This window comes from Rousettus aegyptiacus, unplaced genomic scaffold, assembly GCF_014176215.1.
Source record: "Rousettus aegyptiacus isolate mRouAeg1 unplaced genomic scaffold, mRouAeg1.p scaffold_m13_p_13, whole genome shotgun sequence".
Taxonomy (NCBI): Eukaryota; Metazoa; Chordata; class Mammalia; order Chiroptera; family Pteropodidae; genus Rousettus; species Rousettus aegyptiacus.
Window position 1 is genome coordinate 29,061,359 of NW_023416288.1, and position 22,275 is coordinate 29,083,633.

The following is a 22,275-nucleotide window of genomic DNA, read 5'->3' on the forward strand; positions in this document are numbered from 1 at the left end:
TCAGGTAAGTTCATATTGGGGCTTCAGTTTAAATTGCAGCCTCCGCTAGCCTGATGATTTTTTATTTACAGTGTGCATACAGAAGCACATCTATTTATAGACCTACCTTCTGAAATATGTTTCCTACAGAGTTGTGAAGGTAGTTTTAATGTGGCTTTTTCTCATCAACCCAAAATGAAACTGTTTAAAATAAAATTATTATTAACAGATGGTTATTTTAATTTCTTTAAAGCTGTTTGGGGAGTCTGACATTGTCAGGCAGATGCGATGGCATGAACACATATAGAGGTGTTATATGCAGGTGCAACATTTTAAAGAATAACAGTAACAAATTCCAGTTTCTAGTTTCTCTGTGTCTGTGCGTGTGCCTTCAAGGAGATGTGCTGATGAGTGATGAAGCTTGTCAGCTTTGTTAATTGCTGTTTGTTGAAAAGAGGAGATTCTCCAGGCAATATCACTTATTTGTCATTGGTGCCTTTCATATTTATTTCCTCTAGCTAGTTCATAAGATTAGGGTTTGTGTTGGTCCTCTGCTGAATGCTACAGTCTAAACTGGCTTGAAGTTCTCCCTCACATCTTTAAGTTCCTATGTGGGCTTAATCATAATTGTAGATCACCCCCACAGAGTCTCATAATAAGAATGCAACATAAAGCAGCGTTTACTTGGTAGAGATAAATGTGAAAGAAATATTCCACAGGTTGGCATGATCTCTATTTTAGTGTTGAGCACCTTCCCATCTATGGATCTGTATTTGAAGCAAGTTTTCTTTAAACCTTGGTTAGTTATGATGATTTTAAGATTCTTCTGTTGACTCAACCTTTCAAGGAATTAGAATAAAATACCAATTTTATACAATTGGTATGTTTATACTCAAGTGACGGGGATTGTGTTACTGCTTATCTAAAGCAAACATATCACAAGTTCAGTATAATTTATTATCTTCCTGGCTGTAAGTTTGATAAGAGCTTGGGGAGGGTTCAGCCAGTCTGTCTCTGATGGAACTGGTCACTTAGCATTTAATTTTTTAAATGTGGACCAATTCTTTAAAAATCACTATTTTAGGTATCTTTTCAATGTTACATTTTATCCTGGTAGTTCTTATCTCTGTGCTGAATATTTAAATTCCCTTCATGAGGTAGAAACAAAGCCCTCAAAGCAGCGACTGCTGACAGTGAATCTCGCTACAGGTGTTTGCAAGCTTCACTGTTTCTCAATATCTTTGATAATCGTACATAACCTATCTCCGTTTTCTGTTATTTTTCTGGCATTTGATGATTTCTAAACAAAGCAACAATATTTTCAAACAGGGCAGCGCTTGAGACTGCCCGTGCCGTTGTCAGGTCTACAGGAAATGAAAAGCGGTGTAGATGGACGTCGACTCCCAAACCTGTCTGGCGTGAATAAGGAAGCTCTAAGTCCTATTTATTTTTAAAGTCCTATTTATTTTTAAAGTTCAAAACGTACAAACATTTGCATCCTTCCTATCATGCCATGTTATGTTCGATTTTGTTTAATATACTATGTCCTGAAATTTAATTCCCCTGATCTTTATTGTCTGAGGAACTGGCTTTCAATTGTGGAGTATTTTACAGCATACAGATAGATAGATGGCTGTGTCCTACCCCCAGCGTTTCTGACGTAATTGGGAAATAGCCTGAGCATTAGGGTATTTAGTATCTTCAGAGCAATCTTAATATCCAGCAAACTTTGAGTATCACTGACAAAGGGAGATGGGGAGATGATGGCAATTCTGGGGACTCATTTCAGAAGAGTTTGCCTTTTTAAGTTAATTGCTAAGTTAGAGGTGTGTTTGTCTTAATTTAGCTACAAATCTTGTTCAACTCTCATGTGGACCAGTGGCATGGATGTGATTGACAGGCTTAGAGTGGAGTCTGGATCTGAAAGAGAGTGAAATATATATGGTAGCCATGCTGAGTGGTGGAGGGAGCACTACCGTAGGAGTCAACTCTGTGTTCCGCTAGCCAGTTGTGGAATTGGTTTACTTGTCTGTAAACTGAAGAGCAGTGATGTCCTCCTGCTTACCTCTGGGCATTCACGTGAAGTTCAAATGTGACAACACGTTATTAAAGTGTAAACTCACTATTATGATTACTATTTCTAGTGAAAGAATCTGAGTTCCTGGCTCTTCAATACCATGTTCTATATGGCTGAACAAGCTGGATGGGTTCAACTGTATGTCACATGGGAAAATGATTTTGTTTTGATAGTAAGTTTTCTTTAGTTATCTTATAAATCAGCTTTTCCTTTTTTTTTTTTTTTTTTTTTTTTTTTTGCTCTTTCTGGTCTGGTAAGAATTAAATCCTTTCCTTGTGCAAATGGTGACTAGAAATCAGGGTAGCTAGTGTGTATGCATGTATGTGTTTTGAGAAATGTCTTATTACATAATAATCAAAGGCAAAGAAGTCGTAGAATATGTAATTAAACAGTGAAACCCCTAACAGCAGGTTTCTTGAAATTAATTGTTTAAAAAAGCTTTGTTTTGTTATTAGCCACTGCTTTAGAGTCCCCATTTGTTATTCTAGTTATATCAAATACTAGGCATTAATATAGATGATTTTTCTTCAGAGATCTTTATATACTATTGAATTGTAAATGTTTTATATGGTTCCGTTTTTTCCTAATATTGACCCACCCAGGCTAGACATCTTAGGTAGAACTAGGTTGTAGTCTGCTAATATCTTTTCAATTAAAAAGCTCAATAATATTGAATATTGGGATTCAGTATGAGTGACACATGTTACCAGGTCAGTTTCCATTGTTGTGGCTTGTGTGGGCCACTCTACGTGATAACTGGAAGAAACTGAAGTATATACAAATATTGACTCCGGTCACTCAACAGTAGCTGGCAGATTTGGGGTGTTCTCCTGTTGCTAGGCATGTCACTTCACACATTGGACAGCAGAGCCATCCAGACAATGCTGGAATAATTATTGTGAAAGAATTTCCTAGAGTTTGTACAGCATTAATGTAAAATACATTCACAACAAGGAAAACTCATATTTTCACTATATATTTGTATTTTAGGGTATAAAAGAGAACATTTAAAGCTAAATCCTGAATTTCTTTTATGGAAAATGTATCTTCACCCTTTGAGAATCCCCCTTTTTCCCCCTTTGTGTGTATCATCAAAAGGAAAGAAACGTTTTAGATTCAGTAGTCATTTATGTCTACTTGGAAAGCAGAATCTAATTATGAAAATGGAAGTCTGTGAAATACTCCTGTCATGTCAAGAATCACTCTGGTGTAGTCCCCATAATTACTGTTTTGCTGTTCTCTAACTCAGGTTATCTTCACTTACAAGGCTGTCACCAATTTGAATATTTGATAGGTAGCAATCAAAAAGCTAGTTATAAATTGTCCCATTGAGAATGGGGACAAGAATGAGTATTTTTTATTTCTGTGCGTGACACAGGTGGCATAATTGTTGTGTCCATTAAGTAAGAAAATTCAATAAAACCCCTCGGAAGACCAAAGTAAACCCGAATTATGAATTTAAAAATGATGATTTTGATTTTGGAGATGAGAAATTTGAGAATGTACCACATAATTTCTCACCACTGATAAATAATCAAGTGATCCAAAAATAGTGTAAGGCAGCAAACACCTCCCCCCCCCCCCAGTGCACAATATTAATAATAACTGAACAAAGAAAACAATATGACCTATGCAATATACCTCAGATACTAATAGTTGAGGAAAAATGGAAGCAAGAATCTTTGATTAGATCAGAGAAACCTAACAGGACCTGAATTCTAGTCCTCCTTAGAATTTTACTGACATCCCGAAAATTCTTACTAACATTCCCGAATTTAGAGAGAGACATATTGACCAGATATCTTTTATTATGGCTGTCATTATTGTTGTTTGCTTGTATTGTTATGATTTCTCGTGACTGAGGAATAGAAGGATTCTGGATGAGCAGCTAGTAAAATGGAGGAAGTTGAACAAACACTGCTGCTCTGGAGAAACGGAGGCTCCCGCAGAACACTGTGAATTGGGGAAATGATCTATAGCTCTCTGCAATGAAATATTCTTCCCCGACTAATCTTCGTGATTCCACCAAGAAGGAAGCATCAACTCACTGGATCCATGATATTGTCTAATAATCACTTCTGACAGATAGAGCACCTTAGTAAGAACATAAATTCCATAAAACCAGAATTCAAAGATGAGATGGTGAAACAATAGAATGGGATGAAAAAAGGATATTTTAGATTTAGGGAAACAAATTGAGAGTGAAAAAAACATGATAATTATAGAACGAAAATATTCATTAGAAATAGCAGGAAACAATAGACAATTTTAACAACAAAGAGGAAACGCTTGAGACAATCAGTGGGAATGAAAAAGGAAAACGAATTAAAGCAATTGGAGAGGAGTCAATAAATAAGAAAGACAATATAACAAAGAGTATTTATGTTCCTGAAGTTAATGTTCCAAAACATTTAAAGAGAAGATTTCAGTGCAAGTGAAGAAAGATTTCACTGAAAAAGAAAAAAAAAACTGAATCTGCAGATTGAAAGAGCTCCTATCTTTTATGAAAATTCAATGCAAATGTTTAGCACAGAGTCACATCCTAACTGGGCTATTGAATTTCAAATGTTAAATAATTCTTTAGGGATTCAGACAGATAAAGCAAAGATCTATGGTGGGGGTAGGATGAGAAGAAAGGAAATATATGGGACTCAAGAAGACTTATCAAAAGTATTCATCACTCAATGCCAGAAGATAATGAAAAACAAAAATCTCCGAAGTTCTGGAAGTGCAGTCCAATATTCCACCTAGGCAAAATGTTAGTAAAATATAGGAAAAATAGGTAGGCAAGTTAGAAATCTTCAGACATGAAATAGATTGCCTGATAATGAAGCCCACACAATGAAGAGATGAACTTCAAAATAAAAAGTGGAATTCAGAAGTATAGAAAACACAGATTAATGGGGCAACAGTTAATCCATTTAAACAACTGTGAGATTGTGGTTATAGGACAGAAAGCAAATTTTGTAAAGTAAGGCAATGTAGAAATATTCAGAAAGCTAACCAATGTGAGACACGGGCGAGGCGAGATGGAGGAATGTATGAAATTGTAATATCTTCTCCTCTCTGAACAGGGGAAGACTCCTTGCTCCTTAAAATAGAAAAATATAGTTTAAAAAGTACTCAAAACACTGATTTTTAAAAATGGTTTCTTTATGTAATGTTAGAGAAATCATTTTGGAAATAGTACCTCCTATAGGAAGGAAACAGTATGTTTATAGTCTTTTCAATTGTAAATTTAAATTCTGTTAAATTCATTTAGATTTAATAATTTTCTCAAAAATAACATCAGTGATATTATCTCATTTTTATAAAAGTATATTTTTGTCTATTCATTCATGTCCCAGAAGAATCCATGTATAGATAGAATGAAATTAGCAAAGATTTCACATGTTTGTGGTGGTGATACTGGTGGTAGAGGGGCTTTTGCTTTCGTCGTCAGACATTTTTGCCTTTATGCATTTTAACAATATGCACACATCTTCTAAAAAATGTTTCCTGTACACTACACAGAAAGCTACCATGCCAATACACTAACAGTGATTAATTGTGAGTAGTAGTGTATAAGTTAGATTGTCTTCTGCTGCAGGTAACTGAAAATCCTACTCAAAGTGACACACAACAAGGGAATTTATCATTTAGTAAAATAGCAACCCCGGTTAGGCAACACCAGCTGGTCAGTAATGTCAACAGCACGCAGTCCTTGGTGTCATCACAAGGCTGTTTTCTCTAGTAATCACAAGCTGACTGTAGCAGTTCCAGGCGTTATATCTATTTGTGCATGATAAATTCTAGAGACATAGAAGAGAAACTTTGCTTTGGGGGGTATTTCCTTAAGAAAGGAAGTTTTACCTAAAAATTTTCCAGAAAATCATCCTTCATAACTCATTGGCCAAAATGGCTTCATGTGCCCATACGTTAGCCAGTCACTGAGAAGAAGAATGGGACTACTGTAATTGTTCCTTGGGGCCATGGCTAGGCCAGGGAGGAGGGATGCCACCGCTAATAATCTAGAACCTATCAGGAAGAAGAAAGGGTGAGAAGAATGAATGTCAGTTAGGCACCAGCAGTATTTGCTACAGTGTGTATGTTGGTGATTGGAAATCTCTTCTTTGTAATTTGTTTTAGTTTGTAATTACTCAAAATATAATTAAGTGAAGGACTATGCAATTTTCTTTCGATTAAATTTTGGGTCTTAATTTTCTTGAAGATGTACATTTATAACTTAAATCTTTTTTTTATTAGTATTGAATAGAAAGACATTTTAGTACTATCTGTTGTTAGAAGGAGACCTAATAAAGAAACTGTAGTAATTATGATAGAAAACTGGGTATCTCTAGGTCGTAAATCATTTCTTTAGAGAGGAGGAGATCAACATTGTGGACTGATGTATTACAAGTATTTATTATAAGTTCGAGTAAAATATTCTTTTATTATTTGAAAGAAAGGTACAGAGAATATTAAGAGAAATTTATCAAATCATGTATAAACTTTGCCAGTACATTAAAAAAAAAGGATTATCTTAAAAATATTCAGAATGCAATTTCTTTGCCAGTAGGTTGTTATAATTATTACATTTTACAGTAATGAACAGTTTTAACAATCTGGAATGGTAACTGCATTTTAACTTTTTTTTTTCTGAATTGGAATTCTTTGAAAACAATTTAATTGGAATAAAAGCCCATGAAAATGACTTTAAAAACAAGCTTTCTCTAGATGAAATTTAAAGATATTATGCCATGTGCTTCAGATCAGTGTGGCAGTGCTAAGATCTATTCTGTTCTTGAAAGGAAGTTGACCTGTCAGTGGTTAGCTTGGGATGAATGGTGTCCTTCTATGGGCAGTTTTAACTTTTCTAATCTCAAGAGATTGAAAAGCAAGAGAAGAAAGGATTAGAAAAACCTTGTGTTCACTACTTCTTCCACAAAGTTAGTTATACAAAACAAATATAATAAAACAAGAGTTTTTATAATGCTAACTGACCTACACTTTAAAGTGTTATCAGAAAATATTATGTTTAGGATTACTCTAATAAATATAAAATTGTGAATATAAAATTAAGTAATACTTAATTACTTTTGAATATATAATTAAATAATTCTTACGTTTTATAAGAATCCTCATGTTTTATAAGAATATCAGTTTCACTCATTATCTTAAGGTTAAATTTTCTATGGTAAAACAAGTGATGGGCTTTTTATATATAGTGCTTTTAAAATACCCCATGATTAAATCCAATGAAAACTACATTTAAGAAAGAAGGAAATTTACCAAACCACAGAGTGTAACTAGTCATTTACTTATGATTAAACTCTTTGCATGCTAATAAGGTTGGAAATACCCTAGAACTTAATTTTCTTGCTTCTTCCCCTCATGGTCTACCACTTTTATTAGAAATGTTTAATTCATAATTTATATTCAGTATTGACACAATCGTAGACATGTAGGTGTCATTTTCAATTATTTGAAGTAAGTTTTGGTGGGTGCCTAAGCGTGACATTTCCAAACTAGATGAAAATATGAAAATGTCAGAAAGTATTTTTCAAAATTTGAGTTAAGGACAGATAACAACCAAAAGAAAGAAAGAAAGAAAGAAAGAGAGAGAGAGAGAGAGAGAGAGAGAGAGAGAGAGAAAGAGAGAAAGAAAGAGAGAAAGAGAGAAAAGAAAGAAAGAAATTGATGAATTGAATGCAATTTAAAATTTATTCTTCATAGTGTTTTTTAAATCTGCTTACAAATAAAATTCAAGTGTGTATTTTGAATTCATGATTTTACATCAAGAACTGCTCATTTTAAATTTGAAAGAAAAATTGTCATCATCAGTTACCATTATCATGGTTGTTCTGCCACATTCCATGCTGATCTAGTTGTTTAGTCTCAATTTAAAAGGTCAGTGATTGGACTCATATTTTCCATCACTGTTTATCACTGTTATTCTTATTATTATTGATATAATAAGCTCATGTTTTAAAACATTTTCTGTACCAGACATTATTTTATCATTTAATCCTCTTCACAAGGTGACGAGGTCTGCAGTAGTGGCCATTGCAGCAGTATTCATATTTTGCAGATGAGGAATTAGATTCACAGGATCTTACTGAGAGTTATCATGGCTTGGCACTGGCAGGACCTGGTTTGAACTCATTTTTGTTTACCACATCCCTGCTACTTGTTCTTAAAGAGGAAAATATTTAGCATAGGATAACATTTTTCATTTGGTGCTAAACGTATGGAATTGGCTATACATATAAAGAAACATCTAGACACACTTCTTAGTCCTGGGAGATTTAAGGCACCAATAGGCAACCATGTTCAGAGGCATCGGGGAGGAGCCTTAATTCACATTCCCAGTGCTTGATAATAAAATCAGTTGAAGTTAACACTATTCTGAGCTGAGATGAATGTGAGGCAACCTCCACAGTTCTGTGAGACTGATGATACATTGAGTAATGAACAGACTCTGTGGACAGAACCAACATCCCAAATGCATTAGACGTATGTTTGCCAATGCTCACAATAGTCTCAGAACCTCTAAAGGCAAGGTTCGTACCACTTCAAAATAGCATGTTATTACTAATGTATTTTATCAGAAGAAGGTATTTTTTTCAGGTGTTAGCACTCTGGGGTTCAGTTTCTTTTGACAAAAGTGTTTGAATTATACCCATCTTGGTTTTTAACTAGAAATCGGGGGTAGGGGGTAGGGATTGGGGTCCGTAAAATCTGCGTCGCCACTTAAATCCTAATTTCAGTATTGCCACATCAAATCCTTGAGCTGAAAGAATGATAAAAATTTAGATTCTACCTATTTCGAATACATACTGGTCCAATTTGGGTTCAATTTTGGCATTTTGGGTGAAAAGTGGATGGCAACGTTTACATATACCAGGATGATATGTTTTACTTTATTTTGATTACATTTTATTTCATTGGATGAATACTGTATGTTCTACAGGTGACTCATGCATCATATTCACCAATTAGATGCTAATCCAATTATTAGAGCCAACTCTGGTTTCCAGCAACTATTTTTTATCTTATTTGCTGTGAGCATATTGGCCATTTTTATGAATCAATACTTTGTAAAAGCATTATTGATTGTCATTTTAATGACGATCATAATTTATTGCCTTCCTAGAGGAAAGGAGCTTTCAGGAGATCATTAAATGCATTAAAATCTGCAGATGCCCGCATGTCTGTGGCTCTCTTTAGCAGGTTGACTCCTTTGGGTCAGTTATTCTTAGCCTCGGTATTTCTATCTTATGGCATCGCAGGTCTAAGATTAGCTTGTTAGGCGTTATCATGCCATCTGAGTTACCTCCTAATATAACTCTACACTGGAATGATTATTTATAGAAAGAGCATTCTGTCATTTTTGGGTTATTTCTAGTAGTTTAAATAAAGAAGAATAACATTCAAGTGAAACCACAGATTCCTTCCTGCTGCCAAAACAACATGATAACTGTCTGCTTAAGGGACAATAATGTTTAAATGTGTGCTTAGGGTGATCGCAGAATGCTTTTTATCTGTGCCACCTTGACAGAAAGGGGAGGCCTTTCAGGAGTGATGTATAATGCTTGTGGAAAGGCAAAGAGGCAGCCTTGATGCTTTCTGTCACAGAGCACAGAAGACTGTGGTTGATGATGACAACAAGAGACACGGAGGTTTATTTTTAGAAGCAGACATTGCTAAGCTCTCTATTTGGTGTTAATATGGCTCATAAACAGGACTCCTCACTGTTGAACTTCCAGTGAAAATGGCATTTTATAGTGCACACACATACACACTTTTTTCTTTTTTCATTTTGTAACAATGACTATTATTAAGAAAATAATTAGAACTATTTTTATGCTAAGAAATCTAAATTTTTATTAAATTCCTCCGATAGACATGGAGTATTATTTTGAAATCTCATGAAGATTGGACTTAAGAGGTGGTTTATGAAAAATAATCATATATCATAAGTACAATGAATATACAAGTTGGATATAAAGTGTGGAAAAATAAGTGAATATATCATAAATGACTTAATAATAAATTGTCATACCTGTAAAATAACATGTATGCTGCTGGCTTTATTGTAGTAATATATAAAATAGAACTATGAAAGATATTAGTATGATGCATTAATGTAAGTTGTTGATTTAAATAGATGTGATAAAATTCTCAGTGTATTAAAAAGTAGTATAACTAACTTGATGAATCCAACACGTTTCCTGTACAATAAAATGTACAGTTTCACATTTGAGAACTCTTCTTTTACCTTATATAACTGTGCTTAATTCAGACCTTAGAAATTGATATTTTGCATTAAAAGTAGAATCGTGATTTAATCTGTTTAATTTGCATTTTACATTTCCTGATTATTAACTTGTTGTTAGATGATAAAAATGTTAAAGTGGTATGTTAATACATTTAATATTACACATTAATTGAAATGCTTAGAGCGCTGTAGGAATATTCATAATCTTATTATTTACTGAAAAACATACCTTTTTTAAAGATAAATATTTTTGTAGGAACCCACTGACCATTAGGAATTTGCAAAATGACAAAAACAGGAACCACAGCAACTCAAGTGCATTCTCAAAGATGCCAAGATGTAAATAAATTTAGAGGGTGGGAGTAGCAGCAATTGTAGGAACCAGTTGCATCCTTACCATCCTTAATTAGCGGGTTGAGGGTTTCAGGAGGTGACGTAAGTGTTTGAGGCTTTGGAAGCTGAGGTGAAATAGTCATTCACATGTTCATTTTTTCACTCAGAAATATCTGCGAGCCAGCCGTATGCCAGGTATTGTTCCCCGCATGGAGGGTACAAAACAAGACAAAGGGATACATGGTTCAGAGATTATTCAGTTGAATGATGGGTAGATCATACTACTTTAGATAGTAATGAGTACTAAGGAAAAGTAAAACAGAAAAATGAGATAGAAAGTGATTGGTGGTAGCAGAGACAGTGAGTGTTAGGTGGGGTAGTCAATTGTAAAATGTTTTGTGAAACATAGATGTGAAGAGCATCTTCCCAATAAAAGCAGATTTTCTATCAACGTTCCATTTGGGCTAAGTCAAATAGAATGAAAGCACAGTTAGAATAGAGCAGAGCATGTTATGGAGCTCTCTTAGTCTCCACCATACCTCTGCCTAGTGCAAGGGATGGGAAGCTTTTATCAACGAGTAGGTGAGGAAGGAAGGCGAAGGCTCTTAGCTATGATTTTCTCTGTTTCCCAAAGAGAGACTGTAGAATTAAATGTCTTCCTCCTAGGATAAATGCTATTTATTGACTAGAAATTAAGGACCTTTTAGAACCCCTTACCCTTGTTCCTTCCTAAACATTCAACTTTGCCCATTATTCTTACTCTAACATAAACTATGCTGAAATTTCTTACCTAAGCAGTAGGAACCTTCCAGTACATTAGTGAAGTCAATAGTTTCTCTTCTCTTGGGGGCTAAAAAGAAAGGAAACAATATGTCTTCATCTGCTAGTGTTAGAAGTCAAAGAACATTTTCTCATAAACATAAGTATTGTACACACTAAAACACAGTATTCTTTACAATGGAATTTATTGAGTACCTACAATGTACCCAGTATTTAATTCAGGGAAATCACTGGTCAAATGTCAACTTTGTTAGATAGCTATAGAACTCTAACTTTCAAACAAAATATTTAGAATACAGTCTTCATTGTGTTGAAGAGTTAGATAGATTTGTGACAGATTGTTATAATAGTGGAGTAAGAAAGTATTTCATGGAAGTGATAGATATGTTTTTTTAAAAGGAGAAGCAGCAGTATGACAGCAAAGAGCTATTTTCCCCACGTTCTGCTTTCTCATGGGTAGGGAACAGTGATAGATACACATAGTAAGATGGACAAACATTTTTGAGGGACTGACACATTATCTCACATGCTTGATGCCTCATGGGGTTTTCTCTCAACATTCCAAGTGGTCTAAGTCAAATGGAATGAAGCACAATTAGAATAGAGCAGGAAGTGTTCTAGGGCTATTTTAATCGCTACTGACTTCTGCCTTGTGGAAGGGATGGGGAAGCCTTTATCAGCAGGTAGGCAAGGGAGCCCAGGGAAGGCTGTCAGCTATGATTTTTCGTGAGCTTCAGGAAGACTGGGACTGAGCCAAACTCCAAGCCAACAGGTTTTATTGGATTCGGTGTGTAGCTTGAGGAAAATGGTTTAATAGTTACCTTTTTCCCTCAAGGATTGTCTCATTCTATTATTATTTATTGAGTACTTAACTGTATTTTTAAGCTAGATTTCTTGTTTATCTACTATTGTATATATGTTTATATATATATGAACTAATAATTAGCTATTTCCTTTTTCTGAAATACCCTCTGCTCCATTCCAACAGTCTTTATAGGGAAAAATCCTAACTCTTAGGAAGCTCATTTCAAATGTCTCCAAATGCTGCCCTCTCTCCCAAATCCCCTGCAACAATTCCCAGTCCTATTTCTTCCCCCCCCCGCCCCCCCCCCCCAGTCCTTTATACTCTCTTAGAACATTCCCATTTTCTGTCTTCCACTGCGGTTATTTATGTCCGTGTTCCCCATCCCCCCAATTAGTTATATTATAAGCTCCGAGAGGAAAAGGATCATGTTTTACTTCTATTTTTATTCCCCACAGTGCCTAGCACATAATTGGTCCGCGAGACTATTTTTAAATAAATGAATGATTAAAGAGTACAGTAGCATTGCACAAAGTCTGTTTTTATAATATTATTTTGTGGACATGATTCCTTTTATGTAGAAAGTTCTCAGTTTCATTGTACATTTGAAAAATATAGAATTTTGGAAGATGTTAGAGCCTTTGACTCAAAAATTAAGACTATTCATTATAGAGTGAAGGTCAAGGATGACCTCGAGTGTTTTGGCAATGTGTATATAACTCTTCAAATGTTTTAATTATTCTTAACAGAGAATTTTAGAGTATTCTTATTTGACTTCATTTTTCAATGAATAATGCCAATAGAAATTTCATATTTGTGTCAGCATTCAAAATGTTAAGTGTGAAATAGCTAATTTAAGACTGCCTGAATATAAATGCATACTTTTTTATACAAGTAGAAGAATAAATTTGGCTGTGCAAATCATTACAGGTGTATTTTATATTATTCAAAAAACACTTCACATTTAATCCTATTTTTCTCTTTGTGATTTTTTAGAAAGACTCTTTTCTTACATAAAGGGCAAAAATGGGTGGATTTTTTGGTTAACAATAGTATCAATTTGAAACAGTTCTGCACCTTAGATTGCTATTTAGAGCTCACCTACATTTATTCAGGCATTATTTAATTGGTTATGTTCTTTGAGAAGAGGGCAATAAGAGAAGATCTTTTGGTAAACACTTTAATAATCAAATTTTGAATGCCAAGGGTATCAGTAATTTAAAAAAAAAATAATCTAAAGTAAAATGTCAGAACAGAGAATTCACAGAGTGAGGTATTAAAGAATAACAGATGGAAGGAGTGAATCAATCTGTACACATAGCTATTTAAGAAGAATGAAGTAAATATATTTATGTTTAAGTGGGAGAGGAATAATGAACAGAATAGGTATATAAGTAAGAAAAAGAGACATAATTTTTTAACGGTAGTCTTTTTGCTCTGGTTTAGACGTAAAACTAAGCACGAGTTAGGATAAATTATGGACATTAAGGCACAGAAAATTAATTGAGTTAGTTAATAATAAAATATGGGCCAAAAAAGGAGTTGGACAATAAAACCAAATTTTGCAACATAGCTGTTAAACTCAGGTTTTAGAGCACAGGGGATGAATACATGCCAGTCTTCTTTCATCAACTTTGCCGATGCTGCCATTGTGTTTTCTCATCATTAGGAGCATTGTGAGTCTAAGATAAAGTCCTAACAGCTGTAATAATCATATTAAGATGGAAGAAATCAAGATTGTTTGACCATGGATTTAGACGTTTCTTAGCATTACCAAGAAATAAGAATTAGTTAAGATGATTCTAAAGAATTATAATTTTTGGAACTATAAACTCAGTTAATTGAAATTATTCATTTTTTTTCTGAAAGTTGAATAGAAAAATATTAGGAAAAATTATCTGTTTATCAACCTAACCTTACTTGTATATTGTAAGAAGAAAAATAATAGGGAAAAAAATTTAGGCAACTGATGATTAAACACATTAAAAACAATGTCCCTAGTCTAAAATCACTTCCTTCAGATTTTAATAGACTCAACTCTCACTATCTATTATCCTAATATTTAATTCAGAATTCTCCTACATCACTGGTTTGGAAAGATCAATGATTATCTATCTATCTGTCTGTCTGTCTATCTATCTATCTATCTATCTATCTATCTATCATCTATCTGTATGTGATAGATTTCTGATAGATAGATGATAGATAGATAGATAGATAGATAGATAGATAGATAGATAGATAGATAGTAGATAGATGATAGATAAATAGATAGATAGATGATAGATGATAGATAGATTTCTTACTTCCTTCCAACTTTCTCTCTCTTTAACATCGTCCTGAGCCTGAATATGGATATAACTGTAGCTCTAGAAAACTTTATATGAGTTCATTTTCAGATGACTAGAAAATATATTAAATTGTTTTGTAGACACAGGAGAGAACACCTTTCTATTCCATTATCCGCAGCTTTGTCTAGTTCCTTGGGCATTGAACCAATATGTAGAAGAGATTATCTTCATATTTCACTAGTTATATTGTGAAAACCATTTTTCCCACATCCCTGCCATTATTGGACATTGTCAGACTCTAGATATTTTTGCCAAATTGAAAGATAAAAAGTGGCACAGCATTACTTTTTTATGTGAATTTCCCTGATTACTGGTGGAGTTGAATAGTTTTCATGTTATTAGCCATTGGGGTTATGCTTTAGTAGAGATAATTCCAGGAATGCCAAAATGCTTAAAGAGAAAAAAAACTATCTGTGAATGTTACCCTGTTAACAAATTAAATGAAAAAAGAATACTATCATCTCATTATATGCAAAAAAAAAAAAAAAAAAACCCATTCAACAAAATATAATGCCTTTCCATTACAGAAACTCTTATTAAATTAAGATAGAAGAAGAAACTATGTGTTATCCATCATAATTATATCTGAAACTTCATATTTAATGGCAAATTTTAAAATTTTCTTTAATGTCAGAATCTTTGTCTTTGGAGATCCTACTCAATGTTCCAAATGTGAGCAGTGACTAAGAGATACAAGATTTTGAAAGGAAAACAAACTAATTGAATTAACAGAGTTCTGCCAGATTGTTCAGTACATGGTCAGGGTAACATAAAACAAAATGAAAGGATTACATATCAGGTCACAGCATTGTGCCTTTATTGTATGCAAATGTAATTTTGATTCAATGGCCACAATAATGAGTTGGTCTGATACATATTGTATGCTTAGAAACTCATTCTACTATAGCTTATTTTAATTTTATTATGAGGCTTGTGCTTTATTTGACTGATTTTGAATATCTTACCTTTCCCAAAAGCATTACAGTCAGACCTGTCTACAAAGAACTATTCAGTAATTGTTATGACTTATCTAGCACAACTTGATACTTTAAAGCAATCAAAATGAATTTCTCTCTACATACATACATATATACATGGGTGTGCCTATGTGTGTGTCATCAGATATTACAATTATAATTGAATTATTTTTTGTTTCCCTATAGCAAGAGTTCTGGCATTCTTTTAATAGAAATAGAAGGAAAAATATGACTTGTGTACTAAACTAAATTATAGCTAAGAACTAGTTATTTATTTTCATTTTGGTAATTCAGGTTATCATTTTACTGTTAATCAGAAATATAAGGTTTTATCATAAATGTTCATTTTTTTCCCTACCTCTGCCCAGAACTGCATTTGAATTTTCTAGATCTTTTAGAATTCCATTTCACTTTTAAGAATTAAGCCTTATTTTGAACTAATAAGTATAAGAGAAATTTCATTTTAAGTAGCACTATAATGAATTATTATAAATAACCAGAAATTCTAGTCAAATACTTCAATAAATATTGCCAATTAGAACACTTAATTGCTGCAAGTCAGCTGCTATATAGATAAAGAATCATTTCCAACTGATCTTTTCCACACGATTTGTTTAAATCAAAATAATTTTCTTTGTAAAAACAATATTTTGGAATAAGTACTACAGAATCCTTAGGACTTTTTTCCTAAACCCTAGTTTATAGCTAATATGGTTGGAATTTAAAAAGAAAGAGATTATATTGGTTATTGGTTCTAAAGTCATATTGTATTGGGTTTTACACCTACTGTGGATGATATTTAAATGATGCCAAAGCTACATGTTGCAATCAAGATAGCAACAGTATTTTTTCCTTCTTTCTCATTCCAATCTTTTGAAATGTAATGCATGGAAATTTTTCTTTCATATGTTAAGTGTATCTCATTGCTGAATATAGTGTGCCTCACTGAAGTATTCACTTCTTTGCCAAAAACACATCAGTCATTCACAAATATTCAGTACTCTGAGAATGAAAAATTTTTAGCAACTTGGATACTTGATGAAAGCCAGTTTGCAAAGATTTCTAACTCTACAGCGTTAGACATAGTAAGTGGAATCTAAGGCTAAGTGTTAGCACTCAGCAAATGAGGTAGAGTTTTAGATACATTGGACCCTGCAAGCTACAATATTGTAGACAAAGATTTGTAGCTGGTTAATAGAATGATACTAATCAGCCTTATATTTTGTGGGTCAGATAAAAATTCATTGTAATTTTGGAGAACAAAGTAGGTTCCGTCCCTGAACACATTATTAACATTTAAGGAAAATATCTATAAAAAAATAAAATTCCTGAATTAATTAAAACATGGAAATTCAAACAAGCAAAGTTAAGCCCTAGAAGTATGCCTGACATATAGTAATTGCTCAGTGAATGTTTATGGAAAGAATTAATGAATTGAAAACTGTCCATTTATAGCAGTCGATATTTAAACTGCACGCATATCTTTGCACTTTATACACTGGATTATCTAGACAGAAAGATATATAAAGACTATCTTTTAAAAGCCAATCTTTAATGTAAAAGAAGTAAGGAAGAGCTTCTCTTCATTTTTCATGAGAGTACATTATTCTCTTCACTTTATTGAGAGTACATTATTAATTTTATGAATATTAACTATGTCATAATTCAGATATAGAGATCCTTCAATGACACTTAATGTTTTGGGGAGCTATTCCCTTCAGGAAAAAAAATGCCATTTGCAGCTGTCTGTGCTTCAAACTCCATATCCTCCTGCAGGCATCTTTCTAGTGGGCTACATTCTGTTATCCTAATTTATTAGGTGCAATGTAGTAAGTGAGAAAAAAATTAGCTCATCAAGCTTGTTACGTTGGCTTCTAATGTAAGCATTAAAAGACTCTTAGGATTTCTCCTGAGTAAAATATATTAACTAAGTTTATATTCATAGAAAATGTAGATTGGCCTATAAGAGGCCAAATGCTTGGGTTTTTAGTATGTTCTAGATACCCAAAGTTTTTAGGGTTCTACCTTCCAGAAAGGAGAATGTTACCTTATGATTCTAGTCAGTATCCTATATACTTGAAAACTCCAACAGGAAAAGCCGATCTCAGCCTTCCCCCACCACCCCCTTCAGAAGAGTGTTCTTATGTGTGTCAAGTCCAGATTCTAGGATAATAGTAAATTGAGCATTTGATCTAGCTTAGATGAAAAATGAAACATCTTCTTGCATAGCAATAAAAAAAATTATTATAGAAATATTATTTTAAAAGACCAATGTCAGATTTTAGGCTTCTTTTATTGAAAAAAACATAAAATTCAACCAGTATTCTCGATAGTTTGAATTTCTCTTTCAATAAACACAAGTATTTAATCTGATTCCTAATTTCTTGGCCCAACAGTGGTGACTTCACATTAAAAAAATTCATTTTCTAATGTTGACAGACAAATATATCGAGAAAGTTATGACATAAGGAGCTCTTAAGAGCTTATGGGTGTTAATGTTTCTTAATAGGCTTCACCTTCATGACCACCTCAGTTCACAGCTTTCTACCTTGACTTTGCTTGTTTCTTTTTTTTCTGTCAAACATCTCTCAGTTTTTGAGAGTCAGGAGTCCAGGATGGGCTAGTTGAGTTATTAGGTCTCCTGAAATCAACTTGGCTGGGGCTGCATTCTTTTCTGGAGCTCTGAGTCCTTTTCAAGCTCATTCAAGTTGTTGGCAAGATTCAGTTCCTTGTAGCTGTGAGATGGAGGCCCCTGTCTTTTTGTTGTCTGTCACTTGGTTCATTCTCACTTTCTAGAGGCTGCTGTCAAGTGCTTCTATGTAGACCCCTCCATCTCAGAAATGAAGAAATACCCTCTCACCGAGTCCCTCTTCTACTTCAAATTTCTCTGATTTCTTCTACCAGCCAGAGAAAACTCTCTTCTTTTAAAGAGCCCCATATGATTAGGTTAGGCTCACTTGAATAATATCTTAAAGTCAACTGATTTGTTATATCACCCTGATTAATAACACATATTAATTACCTCTGTAAATTCCATTGCCAGGTAACCCGATATAATCACAAGGGTCACACCAGATAGTGAACATCATGTGAACCATTTTACAATCCACCTTCCTCAGGAACTTTTTAGAAAGTTTTTATTATTGATACATTTGGAGTGATCTCATACTCCTGTTCAGCTTCAGTTACCAACTCTATGCTAATAACTCACACTTCTCTAGCTCAAACCCCAGCCTCACTTCTGAGCCTTATGACTTGCGCCAACAACCCCCCCCCCCCACGTCCATGTGGAGGCCCCACAGATGCTTGATTTGAGACTAGAAAATGAGTCACCTGCCTCTGTTTCTACGAATGATAAAAATTCAAAATGCATTATGAAAATGAATTCTGAGAATGCTTAATTCCTTTACTGGGAGGTTCATGTAAAGCACGATGACTTGCACAAGGTAAGAACCCAGAACACTGATCGAGAATGAATGAACTGAAGATTCAGAGACTGCTTTGTCATTTCTTCCCCTCTATTCCTCCTCTCTGCTACTCTGAGTCTCTAGCACAACGCTATCCCAGTTCTTCTATACATTTATTCTAAAGAATTAGCTATTATCTTTTATACATTGTATTCTGCTTCTGGTGTTGTTTTCAACTAGGCTTTTCTCACTGCCGATTTGATCATTTGTCAAACTTTAAGGATAAGACCTTATAGGGAAAGGAGTACAAGTAAAGCCAGGGTACCTTTATTTCTCTTTCTTTTTTTTTTCCCATTATCACCCATCTGTTTCCTGCCAGGATTATGACAACTGAGTGGAAAAGCAGGCTTTTAATACTGATTCGATAAGAAACAGAGCACTGAGGACAAGAGCTTTCTTTCATGTGCTAAGGAACTCCTGACTATACTTCTGAAGTTGTTGTTGTAATGACAGTTCTTCTGGCTAAAGTGTAGTTTTTTGTTTTAAAAATACGAGCAATCCTCTTCACTTTCTTTTCTCAGTCCTCAGACTCACATGTTCCCATTTACAGTGTTCATGCATATAATTTCATTGTTTTTGCTTTTGAAATAACATGATAAAATTTCATCATAGACAAATTATCATATATTTTGTATGTTTTAATCGAGAATTTAAAAGGGTGTTATTCCTTATGATTTCACATAATCCTTAATTTATTGGTTTACTTTCTCCCCCAGTGGTTGATTTTATTGAGATCTGTCTTCTCTGTATTGACTTCTATTAATGACACAATTATTTAGAACCTTTTTGGATATGAACAAAAATCAAAAGTCTGGAGTCAACACCCCCTCCCAAAAAGAAGGACCCAGAGATTCATAAATGGGCTTTAGGCAGTCTATGAATCCCATGAAGTTATCTTCACAATAATATATTTATATACATGCCCATTTTTCTTGAGGGACTATTTCATGTCTAATTCTCCAAGAAATTTGTGACCCCAGTAAATGTAAGTAATTGTTTTTTGAATAAGTGATAACAAATTTACTTGTTTGGGATCTTAAACCCAAGGTCAGCAGGCACAAATTAAAGGCAGGGGAGGATATTAGAGCTAGATTTACCCACAGTCACAATGCAAACAAAAAATACACCCCACACCTCAATATGAGAGAAGCAGAGACAGAACTAAAATAAAAAAGCAGCCTAATCCCATAAGGGCCAACCATTGTGCTTAACAAGCCCTAAGGGAACCACTGTGGTATAGTGAAGTAAGCAATGGGCCCAGTGATGGTCCTGTGTCTTCCTACTGTGGGAATCTTTAAAAGCAGTGACAAGTCTAATCTATTTTGAAAAGAGTCCCTTAAAACAGTACAGTGAAATTTAAAAATGTTTTATGAGAAAACTTAAGCCATCTAAAATGTTTATTTCTGTACGAATTGAGATAGGTATATGAGATTATGAGATGTGTCACCTGACCCTTAAAGCCATGCTATGATAGAAAATGAATCTCTGTGTCCATAAGCCCAGTGCCTGGTTTATTAGTTTCGTACACATTTGTCAGCTCTGCTGAATGATTAAGAAACATTATGTTGAATGAACTTGAAGGTTGATTTTGAGGCCCTACTTCACAGAAATTATACTTTAGATATTATGCCTTGGGAAAATTTTTCTGTTTATATTAATGAGCTTATGCGTGAGGTCATCATGACTCATTCTAAGAAAGATCTCTGTCACTGTAATCCTATCTAGAGAGAGTTAAAAAAGAGTGATGTTTGACTTGGCATTCTCAGTCAAAAACAAATAATACATGACAAATGATGCCACTAGTTTTCACTAAGTACAAAAAAGGAAAAATAATTACCATGTATCAAACACTCAAGAGGTTACACTATCTGTAAGGTACGAATACAAGCTATAGATTAATAAGAAAAATTAACAATAACTCAGTAGAAAGATGGTCAAAGGTAAGCGGAACACCTTCACAGAGAAAGAACCAAAAATGGCCAATAAATAAATGAATAGATGTTCAATCTCAGCCATGACTAATACATTAATGAAGTACTATTTTTATATACATCATATTAGTAAAAATAAAAATAAAAACTCAGAACACCCAGCGTTGATTAGGGTTTGGAAGAAAAAGGTACCCTCATCTATTAGTGGAAGAGCATATTGGTAAAATTTTAGACAAGCAGAAATTGCAGTACTTTCAAAATTTTAAAAGTATATACTCTGCAATTCAGTAATTCCCCTTAAATACTGTACTAGTGCAAATGTACAAGAATTTATATACTAGGATATTTCTTTGCAGCATTATTTATAGTAATGAAAAATTGAAGGTGATTTAAGTATCGGACAATACAAAAATCAATAGCCATTTTCCATACTCTGAAATACTATATTATCATCATTAAAACTAATAACTAATGACTAATATATTAATATGGAAGGATGGGATAGATATATTATTAAGTGAGAAAAAAATCAATGTATAACTATATGCATATAGGGTGGTAAACTCAACTAATAGACCTATAATGTTATTTTTATATTATAGGAACAGTAGAAAAATAGTAAATAAGAATATTTTGATCTAAAGAAAAAACACTGGAATGAAAAATATCAGTTAAAGAGAAATTTGTTAAAGCCATGATATATACATTTAAAACAAGAAAGTATTTTCTGTCAGTATGTTGATTTAAAATCCAAAGTATTTACCTTAGTAACAAGATTCATTACACATATTTATTAGAAACATTTTTGTATAGATCAAATACCTATGGTAATGATGTTATGATTTTATTTTCATTCTGAAGACCACCTCTTGCAGATAATTTTTATTTACAATTTATGATACTGTCTTACTCTCTTTTCTTTACCTTAGATAGAACTCACGATTATAGAATTGGGTTACCTGTTACTTGCAGAAATGTCACCCGGTGTTAACATCACTTTGCAGCACAAAGAAAAAAATTTAGCATAATTAGAGGCAACCAGCCTGCTTAAATAGAGTTGGTTAATTAAGTTCTAAAATTCTAAGGGAGTATGATGAACTAAGTAGACATATGTAGTTAGAGCTTTCTGTTCTGCTTTTTTATCAAATGTTTCTGGCACCTGGGTTTTTCAACTGCCCTTCTGTTGAATATGATTTTCAAATTCATGTTAGGAAGAGTAAGTAGTACTCTCTGGGCAAGTAAGCTCTTCATTTGTAGAGCGATGATATGTCAACACGCATTTTCTAAAATAACAGTCCTACTACCCTCAATGTCTTGG

The 22,275-nt window shown here is 33.7% G+C and overlaps 1 protein-coding gene and 1 long non-coding RNA gene across 22 annotated transcripts in view; one reads left to right on the plus strand and one right to left on the minus strand.

Moving 5' to 3' along the window:
• The window catches only part of HDAC9 (histone deacetylase 9), an 824,368-nt gene that overhangs the window by 363,804 nt on the left and 438,289 nt on the right, over positions 1-22,275 (plus strand). The gene's annotated exons all lie outside the window — the stretch shown is intronic.
• LOC118610806 overlaps positions 10,925-22,275 on the minus strand; it is a 49,559-nt gene continuing 38,208 nt past the window's right edge. Inside the window, exon 3 of the long non-coding RNA XR_004954091.1 lies at positions 10,925-11,499. This is a non-coding gene — a long non-coding RNA (uncharacterized LOC118610806). The remainder of the gene's footprint in view (positions 11,500-22,275) is intronic.